Below are 23,979 nucleotides of genomic sequence, written 5' to 3' on the forward strand. Positions count from 1 at the left end.
GCTGCAAAAGCGGCTTTAGCGGCAGTTTTCTGCCGCAAAAGCGGCTTTAGCGGCAGATTTCTGCCGATAAAAGCAGTCATTATCGGCAGAAAACTGCCGCAAAAGCTGCTTTAGCGGCAGTTTTCTGCCGCAAAAGCGGCTTTAGCGGCAGATTTCTGCCGATAAAAGCAGCGATAATTTTATCACCTATGTTGATAATATGCCCCTATGTTATTTACATTTCTTTGCTGTTTCAATCATTCCTTTTCTGTTACTTCTTCTTTTCTGCTTTCTGTTTTTTCTCTGTTATTCCACATGTTTTAATCTTATTTTGAACATTCACTCACATTCTCTAAGAAACTCTTGTTTATTATTCTTCTACTCTCCTTTTTTTCTTTCACTTCCTTATCTATTTTGTTTTTCACAATTATACCCTCTTCCATCTTTTCTTCGGTAAATAGATCTATTAAACACTATCTCTGTGTTACTCCCTATAGCTGTCTTTCTTTTAACATTACTCTCTGTTTCCTTCCCTTATACTTACTCTTCTTTTTTTTTTAATTTTTTTTTTGGTTCGTTCCCGGTTCGCGTACCGGCGAGCGAACTGGGAAGCGAACCAAAAGAAATAGAGGTTGCCAGAGTGCTAAACATTCTAGCAATTTTTTTATAAAGGGGAGGTAGTTCTGAAAAGAACTTTTTTTTAATTATTTTTGTTGTTTTATATTTTTTTATTATTTTTCTGAACAATTTTTTACTTTTTTTGTATTTTTTGAACGGTTTTATATTTATTTTGTTTTTTTTGAGGGGGAACAACGAAAAACAGGCATTAGAAAGGGCTCAACAGGAGCAACAATTTTTTTTTATTTTTTGGGGCGTTTTGAGCACTTGTGGTTTTCAAATGCTCTGTTTATCAAATTGATACTCATATTTGCACATGAGAGTAGGTCACCACAATAAAGGCACACTATCTTCATGTGCACAAAATTCTGTTGGATGTTTGGGACCGTTTCCCTCGCCTCTGGTCCCGACAGAGTTACCTGTGCCGATGTACTGGCCACAGGAGTTGGTGGGTTGTCTTGGAGGTTACGCATCTCTGCAACGTTGTAATTCAGTGGATGCCACCTCTGCATATGACGGTGCATAGTATAGTTACCATAACTATACTTTTTGTCTGTACCTCTAGATAAAACATCTTTACAAATGAGGCATGTCACATGTCGGGCATTCACTTTTTTTTGGCCTTGAGGAAAAGAATAAAACTGCCAAATAAAACTGTCTTTGTGGTGGGATTTCCGGGGCTCTTCACATAAGAACTGCCTCCCCTCTACTTCCTCTTCCTCTTCTTCTTCCTCTTCCTCCTCTGGGTTGGGAAGGAACTGTGGAGGTGGTCCTTCCTTCCTAGGTGGCTGTGGTGGTGGTGGGGGTCCACCAGCTGCAGCTACTACAGATGCCATTATTTTAATAAGCAAAAACAGGTCTTCCTCTCACAAAGATGAAAGTCAGAGTGAGGAAAGAAGGTGGGGGCTTTCATCATTTGGGAAAAAAAAATGTTCTAAACCAATGAAAAGTGTTATTTTTAGGTCACATGACCTAGCCTTACATCATTAGGAAACCAAAAGTGAAATGAACCAATAGAAAGTTTTATTAACAAGTCACATGACCTGTTACGCTTGCGTTACGCGCGCCGCGCCCCGTATCGCTTCTGGGGAGCTGCGCTTCGCGCCTCGGTTCGCGCTCCGGAGCACTTCCGGGTGCGCTAACGCGGCGCGTCATAAGACGCATTACGTGGCAACGCGATACGTCGCGCTTACGCGGCGCGCACCGGATCGCTTCCAGGGAGCTGCGCTTCGCGCCTCGGTTCGCGCTCCGGGTGCGCTAACGCGGCGCGTCATAAGACGCATTACTCGGCAACGCGATACGTCGCGCTTACGCGACGCGTCACGCTGTTGTTTTCTAACGCGGCAGTTGCGCTAACGGAACGTTTACCGGTTCGCGGACCGGGTCGCGGCACCAAACTGAGCTAACGGGAAGCTACCCGGTGCGCGGACCGGTAGCGAAACAAAAATTTTTTTTTTTAAATGTATATATATACATAAAAAAATTATATTAAAAACATATAAAATATATTTTTCGATTTAAAGAAGAATACATTTTAAAGCTTTTGATATTTGCTATTAAAAAACCATTGAAATTCACTGAAAAAACCATAGGTTATAGACCATATATAGTTAGGAATTAGCATTTACAAAACCTTGAAAATTCACTGAAAAAACCATAGGTTATAGATCATATATAGTTAGGAATTAGCATTTACAAAACCTTGAAAATTCACTGAAAAAACCATAGGTTATAGACCATATATAGTTAGGAATTAGCATTTAAAAAACCTTATTTTACTCACACAAAACCATTGAAATTCCATATATAGTTAGTTGCACTAACTATATATCGCGCACCCGCAATCCACTGCTGATGATGTCACATATTACATCATTCATGACATGGTCAGTGACATCACTGATGACATCACTGATGACATCTCAAATGACATCACTGATGACATCTCATTTGACATCAATGACCACATCACTGATGATATCATTCATGTGACAATACAATGCATCTCCTCACATTTTAATATAACCTCTGTTACGCCCAGTGTTAAATACAGAGTATAATTTTTTAAACCATTGACACACCAATACTAGTTACTACATACGCACTCACTGATTCCTACGTCTACACACACATTCACTCATTCACCCATACAATCATTCATACATACAATCACTCATCTTTACAACACTATCATATGCACTCATACACCTATACAGACACTCACACTCTGCCACTCATCCATGGAGTTACTCACACACCTAGTCAGTCCTGTAAAGAATCAATCACACTTCCATTTTCTTGTCTATACAGTTAAACATAGAGCACCTTACATTTTCAAACATATACTAACACATACTTACTCTCTTATACAATCATTGATACAAGTACACATTGATCTGCACAGAGTCACACGCCTCCCAGCCAGCCACACACACACTCAGTCTCCCATACAAATACTTGGACAATCAATCAATAACCCATATAGTTACTCATATAGCTACTGATCAACACATGCAGCAGTTTACAGAACAACAGACATAATGATGCACAAATTAAGACAGTTTAGTCACTAACCCATGCACTCAGTGAGACACATTTAATCACTCACTCATACATTCAGTCATGCACCTACTAAATCCTTCGTCCAGACACTTATACTTCCACTCATTCTTCAATATGTAAGACATATTTTAACTTTACAGAAACATACAGTCACTGGTTGTTGTCATCAGTGATGTCATTTGAGATGTAATCAGTGATGTCATCAGTGATGTCACTGACCATGTCATGAATGATGTAATATGTGACATCATCAGCAGTGGATTGCGGGTGCGCGATATATAGTTAGTGCAACTAACTATATATGGAATTTCAATGGTTTTGTGTGAGTAAAATAAGGTTTTTTAAATGCTAATTCCTAACTATATATGGTCTATAACCTATGGTTTTTTCAGTGAATATATATATATATACACTTCTGAGAGCCCAACACTCTATACCCTTCATCCATTGTTATGTCAGTCCCATTTTGTTTCCATTCATTACATAATAGGTCAAGCGAGTCAGCCCGATTATCACTGTCACAAAATTTTGTTCTTGCACATTGGGACTACTTGCCAACTGTCTGCTTTTTGATGAAATTAAAGTGAACAGGACCGATCGATAAAACAAAAATGTGGTTTGAAATAAATATGGACAAAAACATTGCAACACAAAACAAGCTTTAGCAAAAACAAAAAGGTTTGCAGACGGCGCTAGACCTATTGATTTTGCTAATGCTTGTTTCTCGCGTATTTTATTTTTTTATAAAGTATGGGGCAGATTTACAATAACTTGCGCATCCCTGCATATCAGCAGGGATGCGCCAGTTATTGTGCGTCACAGCAGACACCTCTTGTGCCACCATGAATGTGCCGCATTTGCGGCGCACCATGGGGCAAGAATAGACAGATGCGTGACGCATCTGTTGCCGTAAAGGTGACGCATTGCTGGAGTTGCGCCGCAAGCGTGACGCAGCTCTAGCAAGGCTTGAGGTGCCCCTACGCCTAACATGCTGCGTCAATCCTTACACCTGCTTCAAGCAGGCGCAGGGTTTTGACACAGCATGTGCATAAAAGTGACGGAGTGAAATCTTGTAGATTTCACTTAGCAACTTTTAGGAGGCGCTTCTGCGCCGGAACGCTCCCCCCTGTGCCGGAACTCCACAATGTGGCGCAGAGCTTTACAACGTGATGCATCTCCCAGATGCGTCACGTTGTAAATACCCCGCAGCATGGCGCCGGCTATGTGCCGCCGTTGCGTCACAAAAGTGGCCCAAATGTGGAGTACGGGGCTTGTAAATCTGCCCCTTAATGTCTTTTCGGTTTCTCAATAAAATCATCATCTTGCTCTGTCTCATCTCTGGAATTCCTCCTTGCCTCTTGTGGTGTGGAGAGCAGTCCGGTCTGTCGTTAAATAAAATGGCTGTACAAATAACCCCAGATGGCCACAAGAGGGCACTAAGCTGCAACAAAATATAATTAAGAAATAAAGACATCAAACTGCATAATGAAACCTTAAATACAAAAAAACGGTGCGAGCCCTTGCGATGGGAAGAAAGCATCATCTAAATGTTGTCATCCTACCTGGTGCTGAAGCCCCACGCTCCTCCCTCTCTCCACCACTGGAGGGCGCCAGCCCACTCCAGCTGAAATAGATGCAGAGCCCTGTCTCCAGCACTGAGGAGGTGTGTCTGGGTAATAGTTTATTTACAGAAGATGTTAATCTGCAGTTTATGTTCCTTCTTAAATGAATTGTTCGTTAACAGTAGGATTCAGCTTCATATAACACTAATATAACTAGGGGCATAACAAGAGACATAATACTGGCTTGCCTCTCCCTGGACAAAGGCTTGCAAATCCCCTGGATTAGTTATGTTCAGACTGTTTATAGTCACATGGGGATGGAATCCTTCTCCGGGATCCCTCGACCTGTGTTTCACTAAGTAAAAGGAGTGTGACGGAGGCTTTTCTCCAGCTCGACGAGTCCCAGCGGCTCAGGTGTCTCCAGACATGTCCAACGGTCATTAGATATTTAGACTTATGTGACACTGATCACATAACTAACTATTCACAGACTGCCCACAGCAGATGGCAACATTCACTCTTGTTTTGTTTTAGTTCAGGCACAGTTAAGCACCTGTTATGCTTTCCCCTGGACTATGGCCAGCATCTTGACTCCATTTCTTGCCCATGTGACGATGCTTCTAAACAGACTATGCTTTTATCTTTTATTGCACATTTAATTCGCAATATTTCAAGTTGCTTTTACCCCTATTGTAAACAAGTACTGTTATGGCCTAAATCAATACAGAAATGAAAAGAAAGTTAACAACGCAGAGATTTGCTCTGTATTGAGTTATTCTAAATGTATCAAACCAAGCAAGGTGGACTAACGTGGCTTTATAAATCAAACATATGAGTTGCATCTCTCTTGTGACCCATTGCGTTGCGCAGGGGTGACGCAACTCTTTATTAAATATGCCCCAAATTCAATTCAATCCAAAACTTTATGTGGCAGCATTGTGGCAGCCATAAAAGTTATTCGTAAAAAGAAAAAGATAAAAACAACTCACATCATAACGATTAAAATAAAATACCTCCGCTAAAATATCTCGTACAGTACCAAATTGCAGCAGCATATCTCATCAGTGCATCGAAATTTGTGCCCGCGTGGCAGCCTTTGAAATAATGCCTACATTAAAAGACACTTCATCCTTATGTAAAAGTAATACAAATCTAAAAGTGAGTCTGTATTGATTTAGTGTAAAAAGGTAGAGAGTAACCCTTATACCAAAGGGAACTGGGTAAATGACAAAAATCAAAAAAGAAAGTTATTCCCTTTGTGAAATAATTCTTACCCTGTGATGTCTCACAGTGGGTTTACTCTAATTCACTTCACATTCGTATATCTATTTTCGAAAAGAACATCACAATCTTTACCTAGCTATACCGCCAGAGTTCAGAAGGTAGAACCACAAAAGCACTATGCTGGGGCGCTCGAGTGGAGCGGGGGCCTGGCGGGAGACTGCGCAGCTGGGCCAGCGGACCAGGGGTACACGGGGAGGCCTGGAGAGGGCCTGTGGGCCAGTGAAGAGGATATGACCAGGGAGAAAGAGGGCCGCGCTATGGCTAAACAAGCCCATAGATAAGTTCACTGGTCCGGGAGGAGGGCCTGGAGCGTCTGGGGGCCAGCAGGGACCGATGCCGGACAACGCGGCCCTCATGGCCACCATCACCCAGGCCAGGGACATGCTGGACACTAAGATAGGCGCATTGGGGGCAGACGTCATGTTGTTACGCCAGGACCTGCGGAACGCAGTATCCCGCATCTCTGAGGCCGAGATCCGCATCTCGGGAGTGGAAGACGGTGTCACTGAACTCTAGCGGAAGGTGGCGGCGATGGAGACGGTCCAGAAGGGCCTGGTACTCCGGGCAGAAGATGCGGAGGGCCGGGCCCGCCGTAATAATCTCCGCTTTGTTGGATTTCCGGAGGGGTGCGAGGAGGGAAATATGGAGCGCTTCCTCACTACCTGGCTGGAGGGTTGGCGGCCACTAGAGTCTCTGTCGAAGTGTTTTGTGGTAGAGCGGGATCATCGAGTACTCATGCAAAAACCCCGGCGGCGGCCCGCCCGCGGCCAGTTATTGCCAAGTTACTCAACTATAAGGACAGAGACACGATCTTGAAACAGGCCCGGGTCAAAGAACCACTACTGTACAATAATGCTCGTATCCTAATCTTTCCTGATTATACGTGGCAAGTAAAACAGCAACGCCAATCATTCATGGCCGCGAAGGCGTGGCTGAGGGCGATTAAACTTCCATACGCCCTGCTGTTTCCCGCACGTCTTCGGGTGGTCTTTCAGTCGCGCACCAACTTCTTCGACAGCCCCGAGGAAGTCTTCCGATGGACGGACGAGACTGTGCGGGTTCGGCCTCACACCCCACTGGGAAGAGATCCTGACCCCTCGGCGAAGGAGATGCCCCGGGGGGGGGTCCCAGTGGTCGGCAAAGGAGCAGAGATCTGCGGTCGCAGTCAAGGAGGCACTCACAGTCCGGGGAGGTGGTCTCCCGAGAGGGGCCGGCCTTGGAGGAGCAGACTTTGGAGACATGATGGGGGCAGCTGATGATGCACGGCAGAGTTTATATGACAGTGACCGGATTGCCATGAACTGGGCTTGTGCTACCGCTAGGAGTGGACTGGCGGGAGCCCTATTGCATGTTTATGGGCTGTGAATTGGGGATCCATTGGTTGGGGTGGGCCCAGTCCTCCTGTTGGGGTCTAGGGTTCAGCTACTCCGCGACAGATACTTCAGAGTTGGGGTTCAGGTATGGGGAGGGGGGTTGGTTGGGTTGGGGATGTTCTGGTTACCAGGTCACACTTTTACCACAGGCACGACGGGGTTCACACTCACACCACCGAGGCTTAATGTCCGCGTTACATGACAGGAGACTCCTCAATGGCTAGCCTGAATGAGGGGGGACATGGTCTGAAAAATGGTCTTCGTATCCTAAGCTGGAATGTCAGAGGGGCGTTAGATAAGGTAAAGCGAAAGGCAATATTTCAGCATGCGAAGCGCTTGCAGGCAGATATTCTTTTGTTACAGGAGACACACCTTATGGGCACGAAGGCCCCATGCTTACAGCGCTTTGGCTTCCAGCAGGTCTTCCATGCAGGCTTTAGTAGGGGGTCGCGGGGAGTGGCTATACTGATACATTGAAGGGTTCCATATACACATAAACAACAATGGTATGATTTGCTGGGACGCTATGTGCAAGATTGGTGGGTTCCCCTTAATATTGGGTAGTGTGTACGCTCCGCCTCCGCTGCAATGGAATCTTATTGAAAAGTTGAGGTTGCTCTGGGCAGAGATGCCAGATGACATGTCAGTGCTGGGAGGGGAGGGGACTGATATGACGTTATGCAGATGGCGCAGGACAGGGACCGGTGCTGGTACTAGAGGGGGCCTACCCACGAATCTGCATGCCTTGGTGACGGGAATGGATTGGGTTGATGTATGGCGTCGGTAGCACGGTGCGGTTAGGGAACACACCTACCTATCGGCAGTGCACAAGTCCTTTTCTCGGCTGGATTACCTATTTGTTCCTAGGGCTGGGGCGGGTAGAGTGTTCGCTGCCTGGATACTGCCTCGAGGTCTCTCAGACCACTCCCCAATCTACATGGAGCTGGACATTGGGAGGAACAGGCAGCCGTTCCGTTGGCGCCTAGTGATGTGGAAGGAGTAGTTTCTGTCCTGTAACTCCAGTTCTGTAGTAGGGGTATCTCTGTTATAGTCATAATCTAGTGAATAGTCCCGCACATGTGCGTGGACCCCGGAGCAATCAAAAATAATCTCTTAAATTGTCAAAACCTGCAAACCTGCACAGACACTTAAGAGAGAATTTAAAGACAGATAATGTAGCCTATATCCACAGGCTACACTGACCAGTACTTCAACTAGAAATTCCACCAAAAATCCACAAACAGCACAGCCTGTCCAGTTTTCTCCATAGAGAACAACTTTCTTTTACCAGTAAAAGCCTCTGGAATGATAGAGAGGAAGGAGTGGACAGATAAGCCCCATAGGCTTCCATTATGTGGCTCAGAACAGGATACTGTGCCTTTAAGAGAACTTTCCAGAACACTCTCAGTATCCCAAAATGCACAGCAGGTCCCTCTTACTTTCAGTTCTTTTTGAAGGCGTAACACGCCAGACCTGTAGCATTCCTTACATGAATATCTTTCTCCACCGGGGAGGAGGGCGGGCGCTTATGACTATAACAGAGATACCCCTACTACAGAACTGGAGTTACAGGACAGAAACTACTCCTTCTATAGTAGGGGATCTCTGTGTATAGTCATAATCTAGTGAATAGAATGGCAAGCCCATCCCTACACCAAAGCGGCAGTGGAGAGAAGAGAAATAACACCACTACTGTGCGAACAGATTTCGCAGCGATGCCTGTCCAACCTGAGCGTCTGCCCTGGCATCAGTGTCCAGACAGTAATGCTTAGCAAAGGTATGGACCGACTTCCAAGTGGTCGCCTTGCAGATTTCTGCAATTGGAACATTACGTAGAAAAGCAGTCGTGGCAGCTTTGCCCCTGGTGGAATAAGCCTTAGGTTTACCCCCTAAGGTCTTATTAGCCTTCTGGTAAAACAAGTGTATACAGGACACAATCCACCTAGAGATGGACTGTTTTGAGGTAGCAAGACCGGTCCTGACTGATCCATAATTGATAAACAATTGGTCTGACCTACGAATATCTTTCGTTTTATCCAGATAAAATTTCAACACTCTCCTAACATCCAGGGAATGCAGAGACCTTTCCACTGGAGATGAAGGATTCTGAAAAAACATAGGTAAAGTTATGGTCTGGTTAACATGGAAATCAGAGATAACCTTTGGAAGAAATTTAGGGTGAGTACACATAACAACCTTAGCAGCATGAAATACAGTATAAGGTTCTTGGCAACATAACGCCTGAATTTCACTCACCCTGCGGGCTGATGTAATGGCCACGAGGAACGCCGCCTTCCAGGACAGGTGCTGTAATGAAGCCTTATGAATAGGTTCAAAAGGTTCCTTCATCAATCTGGACTGCACCACATTCAATTCCCATGAAGGCGAAGGAAGCCGGACAGGAGGGAACACTTTCTTCAAGCCTTCCAAAAAGTACTTGATCACAGGGATCTGGAAGAAGGAAGTCTGTGAAGGGTATTTCCTGTAGGCAGTCAGCGCAGCGAGATGAACCTTAATGGAATGGAAATTAAGGCCAGACTGCGCCAAATGTAGAAGATACGGAAGGATGACATCTTCCTTACATGTCGTCGGATCATAATTCTTGGGCTTGCACCAGTTGCAGAATCTCTTCCACTTGTAAGCGTAGGAATCCTAGTGGAAGGACGCTTAGCCTCCTTCAGTATGTCCATACAATCTTCTGGTAGATTCAAATGGCCATATTGCACTATCTCAGGAGCCATGCCGCCAAACTCAAAGACGAGAGGTTGGGGTGCACCATCTGCCCCCCGAACTTCGTGAGAAGGTCCGGCCGGCACGGCAGCCGTATGTAAGGAAGGAGAGACCGGTGAAGCAGGTCCGTGAACCACCACTGCCTGGGCCATTCCGGGGCAATCAGGATCATCTGCGCCCTGGACTGGGACAGCTTGATGAGCACCGCCGGAATCAGGGGAATGGGTGGAAAAGCGTACAGAAAGCTGTTCGACCAGTTGATCCATAGCGCATTCCCCAGCTGGTAGTACCTGGAGGCGAAGTCTCGGCATTTGCTGTTTTCGGCGGTGGCGAACAGATCTACGTCTGGAGTCCCCACCTTGCGAAGACTTCTCCTAGTACTTCGTCGTTTATGACCCATTCATGGTTTTCCTGAATCAGTCTGCTCAGTGCGTCTGCCTGAACATTCTGCACACCTGGTAGATGGGTAGCCGTTATCGTCAGTCCTCTTGCTAGAAGCCAGTGCCAGATCGCCTGTGCCTCCTGTGACAGAGTGCGTGATCTCGAGCCCCCCTGCTTGTTGAGGTAATACATCGTGGTCGTATTGTCCGTCTGTACAAGCAGAGAGTTGGTCTGGAAGGACGGATGAAAGGCCTTCAGTGCCAAGTGAACAGCTCTGAGTTCCAGAAAATTGATGTGATACGTGGACTCCGTCGGGGACCACGTTCCTTGTATCAGTAAGTCTCCGGAGTGCGCTCCCCAGCCGTGGAGAGACGCATCCGTCACGATAGTCTGTGTGGGAATGTCTTTGTGGAAGGGAACCCTCTGAGGAGATTCTCCGCTGAACACCACCACTTCAGAGACTGAAGAGCATGCAGAGACAGTCGTATCTTGTCGTCCCAAGTCCCTCTCGTCTGATCCCACTGATCCTCCAAGCACTCCTGCACTCTCATGTGCAGTCGTGCGTGTGGCGTGAGGAAGATACAAGAGGCCATCGACCCCAGTAGAGAAGACACAGTCCTCACTGTTGTAGATAGAGCGGTCATAAGAGCCTGAGCCTTCCGAAGGAGTGATAATCGTCTCTCCTCCGAAAGAGACACGCTTGCTGACAGCGTATTGATGGAGGCTCCCAAGTACTGTATGCACTGGACCGGAGTCGGGACAGACTTAGACATGTTGATGTGCAACCCCAGCTTGTTCAAGAGAACGCACGTCTTCTGGAAGTGCGCTTGAGCTTCCGAGAAGGAGGAGGTTCTCAGGTGCGCCGCTACCACTGCCATGCACTTCGAGAATGTCCTGGGCGCAGACTTCAGCCCGAATGGCAGTACTGTGTACTGATAATGATTGCCGCCGACTTGGAATCGCAGGAACTTCCTGTGTTTTTGTGCAATGGGCACATGGAAGTACGCATCCTGTAGGTCTATAGCACATAGCCAGTCTCCCTGTTGCAGCTGAGGATAAATCTGATGCAACGACAGCATGCGAAATTTCTCTCTGCGAATCCACTTGTTTGCTTGTCGCAAATCCAGAATGGGCCTGAACTCGTTCTTGTCCTTCTTGTGAACCAGAAAGAACCGTGAGTACAGACCTCTTCCCCTTTGAGACAGAGGTACATCTTCTATCGCCCTTTTCCTTAACAGGGTATTGGCTTGCGCCTGGAGCTCACGCAGCTGAAACTGTGAGCTGACCGGTGGAATTGCTGGAGGCGGGCTGGTGAACCGAAGACTGTATCCATTGCAAACAATATTCAGCACCCACTTGTCCGGAGTAATTTTTCTCCACTCTGCCAGAAAAAATTGAACGCTCCCCCCCACCGGAGTGGGTAACGGATGCAGGGGAAGTAATCGCTCAGGGCCTAGACCCAGCCGGGCCTTTGTTCGCCGCTGCGGACTGCTGGCCCCCTCTGCCCTTCTGGCGTTTCTGGAAGGGCCTTTGGAACTGCTGCTGTTGTTGCGGTTGCCCTCGTCCTCTGCCTTGCGCCCCGAACCGTCTCTGGAACGGGCGGTAGGTCTTCTTCTCCTTGGGCTTCTCCAACCCGACGTCCGTCAGGGTCTCGGCCTCCGCTTTCATGCGGGCCATCTCGTCGTCCGCATGCTTGCCAAACAGGGTTTCCCCCGAGAAATGCAGGTTGGCCACCCGTTGTTGAGCCTCCGGCTTGAGCGAGGTAAGGCGAAGCCAAGCATGACGCTGGTGGTTTACATCACGGCAGAAGCGACACATCAGCACCCACGCTGATGAGTTGGTTCGACACCAACATCCCTTCATTCAGGATCGCCTGAAAGTCCTCTTTCTTCTCACGAGGAAGGAGCTCAGCGAATTGCTGGATGGACTTCCATAGGGCTCGATATTATCGCCCTAGCAAAGCCGCGTCACTTCCAGCCTTCATCGTAGTAGACGCAGTACCACAGACCTTCCTGCCGGCCGAGTCTAACCAGCGGCTCTCCTTATCAGGAGGTACTGTAGACGACTGGGCGGTGGCGTGCTGCTTCCTAGCCGCCATCACTATGACCAAGTCTGGTGGAGGATCCATCCGAAGAAAAGCCGGGTCAGAATCCGGCGCCCGGTACTTCTTGAGGAGCCAGGAAGGAGCCGCCTTCGTCACCGCCGGAGTGAGAAACAACTCCATGGCGGGCTCAACCAATCCTGGTATTAAAGGCAGTAAAGGCCGAGACTGGTGTTTTTTATGTAGCGTCTCGAAAATCAAAGTCGTCGTGGGCGTGGGAACCCTCACTGTGATGCCTAACTTAGCCGCACCCCTCAGCAGAACCTCTTTTAAAGAGACAACATCATCGACTGACGACACCCTCGTCCCAGGGGATTCCGACAAAGTCGGAGAGTAGTCCCTGGTCCCCGAAGAGTCTGTGTGGGACCTTGATCCGCGCCTCCTGTGGCGTCGCCTCGATCTCGTGGACGACCGGCGACGACTCCGCAATCTCTCTCTCTCGCCGGAGCGAGAGCGCGACCTCCTCGGCTTCGGACGCTCCACAGGTTTTGAAGGAGCCGGAGCCTGTGGCCTGGCCGGGTGCCTCGGCTGAGGAGTGCCCTTAGGCGGCGTCGGGTACCGTGGCAGTGACGCCGACCTCGGCGGAACCGCAGGCGGTCCATGAGGCGGAGGCGGAGGGTGAGGATGAGGAGGAGGAGGAGGAAGTGGAGGCGGAGTGGGAGTCCGCAGCAGAGGCTCCTTGGGCAAGGGAGGAGGAGGAGAAGGCATCCTCGGCTTAGGAGGTGTATATACCTCGGAGTACACCGAGCCCGGTGACTCCCTCTTCTTCTTCGAAGGAGGCGATGGAGAGCCTATCGGCGACCATCGCCGGCGCGACCCAGAGGACCCAGAGCGACTCCTGGCAGCAGAACTCCTTCTGCGTCTCTTCGGCGTTGAAGAACGCCATCTCAACGTCGAGGAACGCCGTCTTGACGGTGACCGGTGCCTTCGCCTCGACGGTGAACCACGCCTCGACGGCGACCGTCGTCTCGACGTCGAACGTCTCCTTGACGCCGAACGCCATCTTCTCGACGGCGAGCGCCTTCTAGACGCCGACCGTCCCTTCGACGTCGAACGCCTGCGAGTCTTCGACGTCCTCCTCTATGACGAGGATCCCCTCGACGCCGACCATCTCTTCTTCGACGGCGAAGTCGCCTCGACGGCGAGCGCTGACGCCGGGCCGAACTCTTTCGACGTCGATGACTCGACGACGATGACACCGTCACCGGCGACGTCAGCCTAGTTAGTCTCCTCGACGTCGAATGTCGACGCCGCTGCGACCCAGAGCCCTGGGGAGACGGGGAACAGACTGCTGTCATCCCTCTCGACGCCGTTGTCGATGCTATCGACGCGGGCGGAGAACGGGGACGTTTGCTGGTATTCCTGCCCCTGGGGAGCCCCCCAGAGGCCTCAGCATGGGCAGATGAAGCATGCCCAGACCCACCTTGTGCCTTCAGTCTTCTATCTTCCAGGCCTTGGAGCCTGATCCTCATCCTCTCTCTCAGGGTCCTGCTGGAGAAGCTCTGGCAAATGTCACACTCCTCTGGGACATGAGATGAGGTTAGGCAGATGATGCACACCTCGTGTGGGTCCGACTTGGCCTTCTTCCTTGAACCCTCTGGGCATTTGTCAAACAAAGCAGGCATTTTGACAAATAAAAGGGTGCTCAAAAACACACACAAGGAAGAAAAACACCAAAGTACTACAAATGAAAGCACTAAAACACTTGAAAAGTGAAAAAAACACTAAATAAACCCTTGAAAGGGAGAGCTCAATGCTCCAGGGTCCTGCTTGCAGGAGCCGGAAAAAAGAGCTGAAAGTAAGAGGGGCCTGCTGTGCATTCTGGGATACCGAGAGAGTTCTGGAAAGTTCTCTTAAAGGCACAGTATTCTGTTCTGAGCCACATAATGGCAGCCTATGGGGCTTGTCTGTCCACTCCTTCCTCTCTATCATTCCAGAGGCTTTTACTGGTAAAAGAAAGTTGTTCTCTGTGGAGAAAACTGGACAGGCTGTGCTCTTTGTGGATTTTTGGTGGACTTTCTAGTTGAAGTACTGGACAGTGTAGCCTGTGGATATAGGCTGCATTATCCGTCTTTAAATTCTCTCTTAAGTGTTTGTGCAGGTTTTCGCAACTTAAGAGATTATTTTTGATTGCTCCGGGGTCCACGCACATGGGCGGGACTATTCACTAGATTAGGACTATACACAGAGATCCCCTACTACAGAACCTCCAAAATGCAGAGTATACGACCCATATGGGGGAATCTATCGCTCAGTACCTGACAGAGAATGTGGGCACTGTGTCGAGCGCGGCCAAGTTGTGGGAGGCGCTAAAGCCCACGTTGCGGGGGATAGACATTTCCTGGTGTTCATCCGCCCGTAGGCAGCGAAGGGAGGCACTGACTCGAGCAGAGGCTCACATAGAGCAGCTTGAGAGGCAGACCCGAGAGTCGGGAAGCGAGCTGGGAGTGAGGCAATTGCTTCTGGCTCGACAAGAATGTGCGGCCCTGCTTATGGAAGAAGCGCATCAGGCCTGGCTGGCTACACGCAGTAGGGTGTACCCACGGGGTGACAAGCCGGGGAAAATGTTGCACTGTCTGCATGCTCACACCCTACCTAAAATACTGGACTTGGTTGGGTCCAGATTACGGACTCCGTGGCTATTGCGAAGAGCTTTGCTGAGTACTTCGCCGACCCCTATGCTCCTCGGGAGTGTCTGGAGGCTACCATGATAGAGAAATTCATAACCGACTTGCCACCTAAGGCGCTGTCGGATGACCAACGAGACCAGTTGGAGGTCCCCCCTATCGGAGGAGGAACTGGGGGTGGCTCTGGGGGAACTGAGGTCTGGGAAGGCTCCTGGACCAAACGGGTTGCCGAGCGAATTCTATCTTCGTTACAGTTTGCAGCTGGCCCGACATTACAGGGCTGTGATAGAGGAGCCTCGGGAGAAAGGGGCGCTCCCCCCGGACTGGAGACATGCGGAGGTGGTGGTATTTCAGAAACCCGGATGCTCACCGGAGAGCCACGTGTCCTATCGCCCCATTTCTCTTTTAAACGTGGAAGCCAAGGTTTGGGCGAAGGTATTAGCCAATCGGCTACTGGCACACATAGCATCCCTGATACACCCTGACCAGGTGGGATTTATGCCGCAGAGGGCTACGCGACATAACATCAGAAGGGCACAGGTGGCGGTTGCGGTGATCTGGCAGCTAGGGGAACCAGCGGCGTTGCTCTTGGCAGATATAGATAGGGCGTTCGATTCTCTGAGCTGGGTCTACTTGTTTGCCCTACTGCCTAGACTCAATCTGGGCCCGCAATTCCTTTCATACACAAAATTGCTATACACTGGTCTAACAGCAACGGTTAGGGCTGCGGGAGCGGTCTCCTCTGCCTTTGAGATTCTGAGGGGCACGCGGCAGGGGTGCCCCCTATCGCCATACCCGTTTGCCCTAGCTATGGAGCCCCTGGCGGCATGGGTGCGCATATGACGCACAGGTTCATGGGTTTGAGTGGGCCACGGGTCTCTCTGATAGAATAGCCCTATATGCTGATGATGTTCTCTTCTTTTAAACGGCCCTGGATGGGACAGGTCCACGGTTGCTGCGTATTATGCAGATGTTTGGGGAGACGTCGGGTCTCTACATGAATCCCCGCAAATCCACACTATGGGTCCTGGGAGGGCAGACGAGGGTGGGATCGTGGGCGTCCAAGGTACAGTTAGCAGCTGGGGGATTGAAGTACCTGGGGGTAGTGCTGTCAGAGGTACCGGCAGTGGCATGGGAGCGTAATGTGGCACCTGTGTGGGAGAGGGTGCGGGCAGACATTAAGTCCTGGTCTCGCATGCACTGGACGCTGTTCGATAGACCTGCAATTTTTAAAATGGTGGCCCTTCCCCGCCTCCTATATCAACTAGAGAATCACCCATTTCCGATTCCAGCTCGATGGTTCCGAATGGTAAACTCCGTGTTAGGGCAGTTCCTATGGGGAGGGAGGGAGGGAGGGAGGGTGCATGTGGCAGTGCGTACATGCTTCCTCTCTACTTACAGCGGGGGATTGGCTTCACCTGACCTCCTCTCCTACTATCAGGCTTCGCATCTGCTGGTCCTCAACAACTGGTGGTACGGGGACAGATGGGACCCAGCGTACGCGCTAGAGCGCTGTCTAATGGGTCGACACACGCTGCATACAATATTGTACTCAGCTAGGTTGCGTAGCGCACTGCCGTCGGCTACAAGGGTGGTGTTCATGGTCTGGAAACAGGCGCTTCGGCGCATGGGTTGGTGGGGTGTATTGACACTGGAAACCCCCTGGTGGAATAACGGGCGGCTGCCTCAGTTGGCGGCTCTACCGGGACTCAGAGGTAGGGATGCCATCGGCATATCCACACTGGGTGATGTAGTGGCCGATACAACTCTTAAATCCTTTTGGGATCTTCAGGCGGAATATCAGCTGTACCCGACACAGTTCTACCAATATCTACAGCTGCGACAAGCGATATCTCCTAGTCTGCAGGGCCTGGAGGACATCCCCGAGTTCAGCCCTATAGAGGCCAAACTCTATATGGGGGATCTAGGAGACAGGAAGATATCGCGCATATACCAAACCCTGGCGAGACATTGCTCCCCCACACTTCAGAAGCTTCGGGGGGACTGGGAGGCCGATGTAGGCGAGCTGGAGGAAGAGGACTGGGTGGAAGCACTGGCGTCCCCGCGTGGGGCGACCATCACAATGCGACTTCGTCTAGTCCAATTTAAATACCTCCATAGCGTACATTTTACTAGGACGCGCCTCTGGCGGGAGGGGAGGATTTCCTCACCGGTATGTTTGCGCTGCGATCAGGCGGAAGGCACATTTATCCACACGATATTGCACTGTACATCATTAGATCGCTTCTGGAGGGGGGTCTTTGCATGCCTTTCGGAGGTTCTGGGCTGGGAGCTAACCCGCACACCACAGTTGGCCCTATTACATGTGATGGAGGGGGTGGGGGGATAACATATATAAAAGGCACCTCTGTTGTTAGGGCTCACCTTGGCAAAGCGAGATATTGCACAGGCATGGAAGGCGACAAGGGCCCCCTCGGTGGCGGTCTGGAAAAATGGCCTTAATTTTTGCACGGGCCTGGAGCAACCCATATTCGTAGCCAGGGCGTGTCCACGCAAGCACTATAAAATCTGGAACAGGTGGACGGAGTATCGGGGATTTTGGCTAGACCACCCGATGACGGACGAGCACTTGTTGCCAGGTTGGGGGGAGACTGCATAAGGACATTGAGGAGTGGGCAGAGGGGGTGGTGAGGGGGACCGTGGGTGCGTTACTGTATATATCTATTATGCATAACTGTGAACATGGAACTGTGGACTTGTGTGACTGGAGGGAGGGTTTGGGGGGGGAGTTGGGGATGGGGGGAGTTGGGGTGTGGGTGGGCAACTTTTCACGCTCCTGCACGTGGGGCAGATGCTTATGTGGGGATGAAAGACTATGAAACGAACAGTCAATGGCGGTTGTAAATGTTCTGAAATGTTTTTGCAATTGCCCCTGGTTTGCAGGGTGCCGCCCGATATATGCTACTTGACTAATAAAATCTGTTTAAAAAAAAAAAACATGTTTCATTGCCTTACATCCTTTTGAGACAATTTTATCAGGGTATTAGGGTCAGCGTCCTCACTGCACCTCGTTTCTCCGTTTATTGTACCTGTAGAAACATAACATCCCACATTGAATCACCATGCTTATCAGACATCCATCAGATTACACACAGTAAAAGAGGGAATAAAAGTTTAGAAACCAGGATCACTGAGAGAGCCCATATGGATTAATTACCAGGTCGTGACCATTCATTAGCATACCGGCACCCCCGTAGGAGAAACTGATGTGTCCCCTGTGGATTTGTAACAGGGCCCGATATAGTCGTTGCATACAGTCAGTCTGTGGAGAGGAAATAAGGCACACTCATTGCCGTTCTAATCCCCCACATCAAGTATGGAAGTTACATTTCTCCCTTACAATCATATTCTTTCCGAATCTTTACTCCATTTAGATTAATACTCGTACGCACATGCAACCAATATCGTCATGACTCAAATGTTGTGTAGCACTCCCAAGCAACCTCTCGCCGCCTATATTTTTGGAGCGTGCCGCAGCGAGCAATATCTTACATTCCTTTCGAGCACCCTCCTACACTGTTGCGTGAAAGTAGAGAGTGAATAGCCAACATATTATAGCACGCAACGGGCATCCCTTCTTGCCTGCTAAATCGTGGATATTCGAGCCCACTCCTATACTTTTTGCATATATCTAAAAAATTCGTAAAGGGTAAATAACCAGCATGATATAGCACCCGACGGGCATCCCTCCTTAGACCCTTACCGCGGTCGAGAAAGAAAGTTCTTTTTGAAGACTCGCAACATGGCAGCGTCATGTCCGGCGTCAATCTGACGCTCAAATCCCGCCCCTCGCGTTTTTTAGGAGGCATAGGAGAACAACATTGGCGGCCATCTTACAGTGGGTTTTTTCAAAAACTTCATCCCACATTTATATAGCCCATAGCATCTACTTGCGTATACACACTGTCATCTTCCGATTACTAGATGAAGTTCTACATGAATCCCCCCTCAAGTTTTAACAAATAATTGTCTGATGTCACTGTACTTCTGCGTGAAGCTACAAACTGCCACTGGCCTTTGTCTGCTCGAGTGTCCTAGTGTTCTCCTAACTTGAGTAGCAAAAGAGTACTATGGCCCATCTCTTTATCCTCACAGTGTGAGCATGCTGCTTCACCAATCTGCCTATACTCCAGCCGGAGTATGAATTTGCATTTAGTACTACAGTATTTGTAACAAAGTACGTTTACACACTGTGTGTTGTGGTTTGTGAAAGGCCCCCTAGAATGGCATCACCTTGTTCCACTCTATATGATCATTAAGACCAATCTGATCTGCCCCCTCTTGGTATATGCAGCGAGCTTCCTTAGTCAGTAGTCTATTTTCCATATTGAAGTGGTCACCCAGGACCCTTTCAAGGACTACCCATCGTATGTCTCTCGGGTGATGTTTCTGTGTAATGAAGTGCTGGACCAATTTCGTCGCGAGTTTGCCTGACTTCAAGTTGCTGATGTGTTCCTGCACTCTGGTCTTTATGTTCCTAGTTGTAAGACCTATGTAGTGCAGGTCACAGGTACATGTAATTCTGTAAATGACGTTAGTCATATTACAAGCACCAGCTTGTAAACCTCCCTCTGCCTACTTTCCGTCATCTTTTTTCCTCTATTCCTCCTCCACTGATCCTTCGAGTACATTGAAGGTAGGGGGTACCAGCAGTTACTATACCACACTTTTTTAATTAATGCAGTGATCTAGGATACATGATGCAGTTGTGAAAATATAATCCACTGTGGTGACACTCTAAATAGGGTGTCCGTATTGAGTGATATATGGTGGTTTCCCACACAAAGCAGGAGCAGGTCTGGTGTTGTATTGTAGGATTGAGTGGGGGGCGACCTGTCACGAAGTATACCCCCTTAGGCTCCCATGATGTTAGCCAGGATCCTGCCTGTCCACATACATGGATGTGGATCTTCTGTTGGCCAGCATTTAAATGTTCCTGGAGCCTCTCTGCAGGATGAGTTGGTCAAACGCCGTCTCCTCCTCCTGCTTCAACACCCTCCGCATTCTCCTCAAGATCTACAGATCCCCACTGGTAATAGAAGGACAGTCACCCAGGCTCTTGTCACCAGCAGACTGGACTACGGCAACGCTCTCTACGCAGGATCATCAGCTAAACTCCAGAAACGACTACAACGTATACAGAACGCCTCTGCACGCTTCTTCCTCGACATTCCCCGCCACAACCACATCACAGCCCACCTGAAAGATCTACACTGGCTCCACGTCAACAAGAGGATCACCTTCAAGCTCCTCACCCACACTCAAAAAGCTTTCCACAACACCGGACCAGCGTACCTCAACGAACGACTTACCTTCTACACCCCGAACCACCAACTTCGCTCCGCTGACCTTACCACCGTTCCCCCGCATCCATAGAGCGACTGCCGGCGGCAGATCGTTCTCCCACCTCGCTGCAAAAACCTGGAACACCCTCCCCATTTGCCTACGACCGACCCAGGACCTCAAGACCTAGTTGTTCGAGCTGTAGAAGCACCCCCGCATCCCCCACAGAGCCTCGAGACCCTCACAGGTGCGTTGTGTGCCCTACAAATATATTGATTGATTGATTGTGTATCTAAAGCTACACATGCAACAAACATGTTTTCTTTATGTAGTGTTGTCATAGCTTACTCATCTAAATGACCAGAAAGCAAAATTATATCATCAGCCTTTACCAATATGAAGAAGGCATTCTGACCAACAGTGGGCAGGGTCAATTCTCCCCGGTGGTTGTGAACAAGCACAGATGGGCTTGCCTAATGGGTACCAGTGGGGCACACTTGTGTGGCCACCACAAGAAGGCAAAAGAACAGAGTTCCCTACTTCAGGCAGAAGTGAGGTATTAGGCCCTGCCCACCTTCAGGCAAACAGGAAGCAAAATGGGTCAAATAAAACAAAGTACCAATGGAAGATAATTGATATAATCAATCAAATATGAGGGCCAGGAAGCACCTGCAATGCTAGGCATTTGTACACATGCCCAGAGGGTGACTCAATATAAAGAAAGTGTTCCCTCGAAGTGAGTATTAAGCCAAAAGTCCCTAGCCTTGACTTCTTAAAAATTCTCACATTTATTGAAGCATAACTGTATCGATTCATTGTACATTGTCTCACGATTTAAAACAGGGACAGTTATCGTAAAGGTGCCCTAACCAACAGTACAGTACAGTGAAAGTGAATTGTGACAAAGGTGATACACGGGTGGGCAGGTGCTATATACAAAGCAGTGTAAAACAACACTGCGGACTAGTTAATGATACCATTTTTCCCCAGGACTCAAATTTAGAGTATAGTGAGCTTGAGGGTGACTCAGGAATGTAAGAGGATACAGTTCAGGCTGATCAAGGTTCGGGTTTAGGAGACTCATTGATGTCGCACTCACACGAAATAAGCATCAGCGAGAATTATTTTGATAGGTTTTAGTGAACAATTTGAGAAACCAGTTTCCTTCCAAGTACGACATGCTCAGCACTGGATGGTTGCCCTGAAGTTCAGCGTGCATAGCCCCCACAGCCCATGGTAAACCATACATTAAACCCTGTGAAAGGCAGGATATATAGTTCAACAAGGTTCTTGGCAGCACTTTGAAAATGACAGAATTATTGTCTTGTGCCACCTTCTGCTGCTTCCAAATGAGGTACAGGCTTTGTAAATACCTGGGCATGCACGTAACACCATTCCTTTGGTGGTTGTCATTGGCACAAGTCCAGATGGTCATACCAACAGCATTGGTACTCATGCTACATCCTAGGGGTCTAATGTAGAGCGCTTACATTTGTAAGAAGCTGTCGCAAACGTTAAGCCCCACTAGGTCACGCATTATTTTCCTTACAGAGTTAAGGTTATAGCTGCATTCTGCACCTCAACAAGTCTATATTGCTAGCGAATCAAAAAGGGGTTGAGCAAAACACGCATCATACTCCAGTTGTGTTATGCACCCAAGGCTACGGTGTTGAGCGGGAAGACCGGTCTTGGTCATAACGTAAATTACCACTGGCTGCATTGTGCACCCTAATACAAGACTACAGTGCTGAGTGACCAGGCAGCATTTGACCATCAACTCCAGCTGTACTGTGCAGCATGACACAAGACTTCTGTTTTTAGCGATAAAGCAGGACCAGGCCATTGCGAACAGCGATCTCTATAACAAGACTACAAAGGTAGAAGATTGGGGAGGCCCTGGACATAGCACACATCAGTTCAAGATGTGTGGTGCACCCCAACGCAAGACTACAAAGGTAGACGATTGGGGAGGGCTCGGACATAAAATACATCGTCTCCAGCTGCGCAGTGCACCCTAACGCAGGACTACAAAGGTAGAAGGGGAGGCCCTGGATATAGCATACACCAGCTCCAGCTGCACAGAGCACCCTAACGCAGGACTACAAAGGTAGAAGACTGGGGAGGCCCTGGACACAGCATACATCGGCTCTAGCTGCGCGGTGCACCCTAACGCAGGACTACAAAGGTAGAAGGGGAGGCCCTGGATATAGCATACATCAGCTCCAGCTGCGCGGTGCAACCTAACCTAGGACTAACAAAGGTAGAAGGGGAGGCCCTGGATATAGCATACATCAGCTGCGCAGGTGCACCCTAATGCAGAACAACAAAGGTAGAAGATTGGGGAGGCCCTGGACACAGCATACATCAGCCCCAGCTGCGCGGTGCACCCTAACGCAGAACAACAAAGGTAGAAGATTGGGGAGGCCCTGGACACAGCATACATCAGCCCCAGCTGCGCGGTGCAACCTAACGCAGGACTACAAAGGTAGAGGGGGAGGCCCTGGATATAGCATACATCAGCTCCAGATGGACGGTGCACCATAACACAGGACTACAAAGGTAGATGATTGGGGAGGCCCTGGACACAGCATACATCGGCTCTAGCTGGGCAGTGCACCCTAACGCAGGACTACAAAGGTAGAAGATTGGGAGGCCCTGGACATAGCATACATCAGCTCCAGCTGCGCGGTGCAACCTAACGCAGGACTACAAAGGTAGAAGGGGAGGCCCTGGATATAGCATACATCAGCTGCGCGGTGCACCCTAATGTAGAACTACATAGGTAGAAGATTGGGACGGCCCTGGACACAGCATAAATCAGCCCCAGCTGCGCGGTGCAATGTAACGCAGGACTACAAAGGTAGACGTGGAGGCCCTGGATATAGCATACATCAGCTCCAGCTGCACAGAGCACCCTAACGCAGGACTACAAAGGTAGAAGATTGGGGAGGCCCTGGACAGAGCATACATCAGCCCCAGCTGCGCGGTGCAACCTAACGCAGGACTACAAAGGTAGAAGATGGGGAGGCCCTGGACATAGCATACATCAGCTCCAGCTGCGCGGTGCACCCCAACGCAGGACTACAAAGGTAGAAGATGGGGAGGCCCTGGACACAGCATACATTGGCTCTAGCTGCGCGGTGCACCATAACGCAGGACTACAAAGGTAGAAGATGGGGAGGCCCTGGACACAGCATACATCAGCTCCAGCTGCGCGGTGCAACCTAACGCAGGACTACAAAGGTATAAGGGGAGGTTCTGGACATAGCATACATCGGCTCCAGCTGCACGGTGCACTATAACGCAGGGCTACAAAGGTAGAAGGGGAGGCCCTGGACACAGCATACATCAGCTCCAGATGTGCGGTGCAACCCAACGCAGGACTACAAAGGTAGAAGGGGAGGCCCTGAACATAGCATACATCGGCTCTAGCTGTGCGGTGCACCATAACGCAGGGC

This window comes from Lissotriton helveticus, chromosome 8 (genome assembly GCF_964261635.1).
Source record: "Lissotriton helveticus chromosome 8, aLisHel1.1, whole genome shotgun sequence".
In the NCBI taxonomy this organism is placed as follows: domain Eukaryota; kingdom Metazoa; phylum Chordata; class Amphibia; order Caudata; family Salamandridae; genus Lissotriton; species Lissotriton helveticus.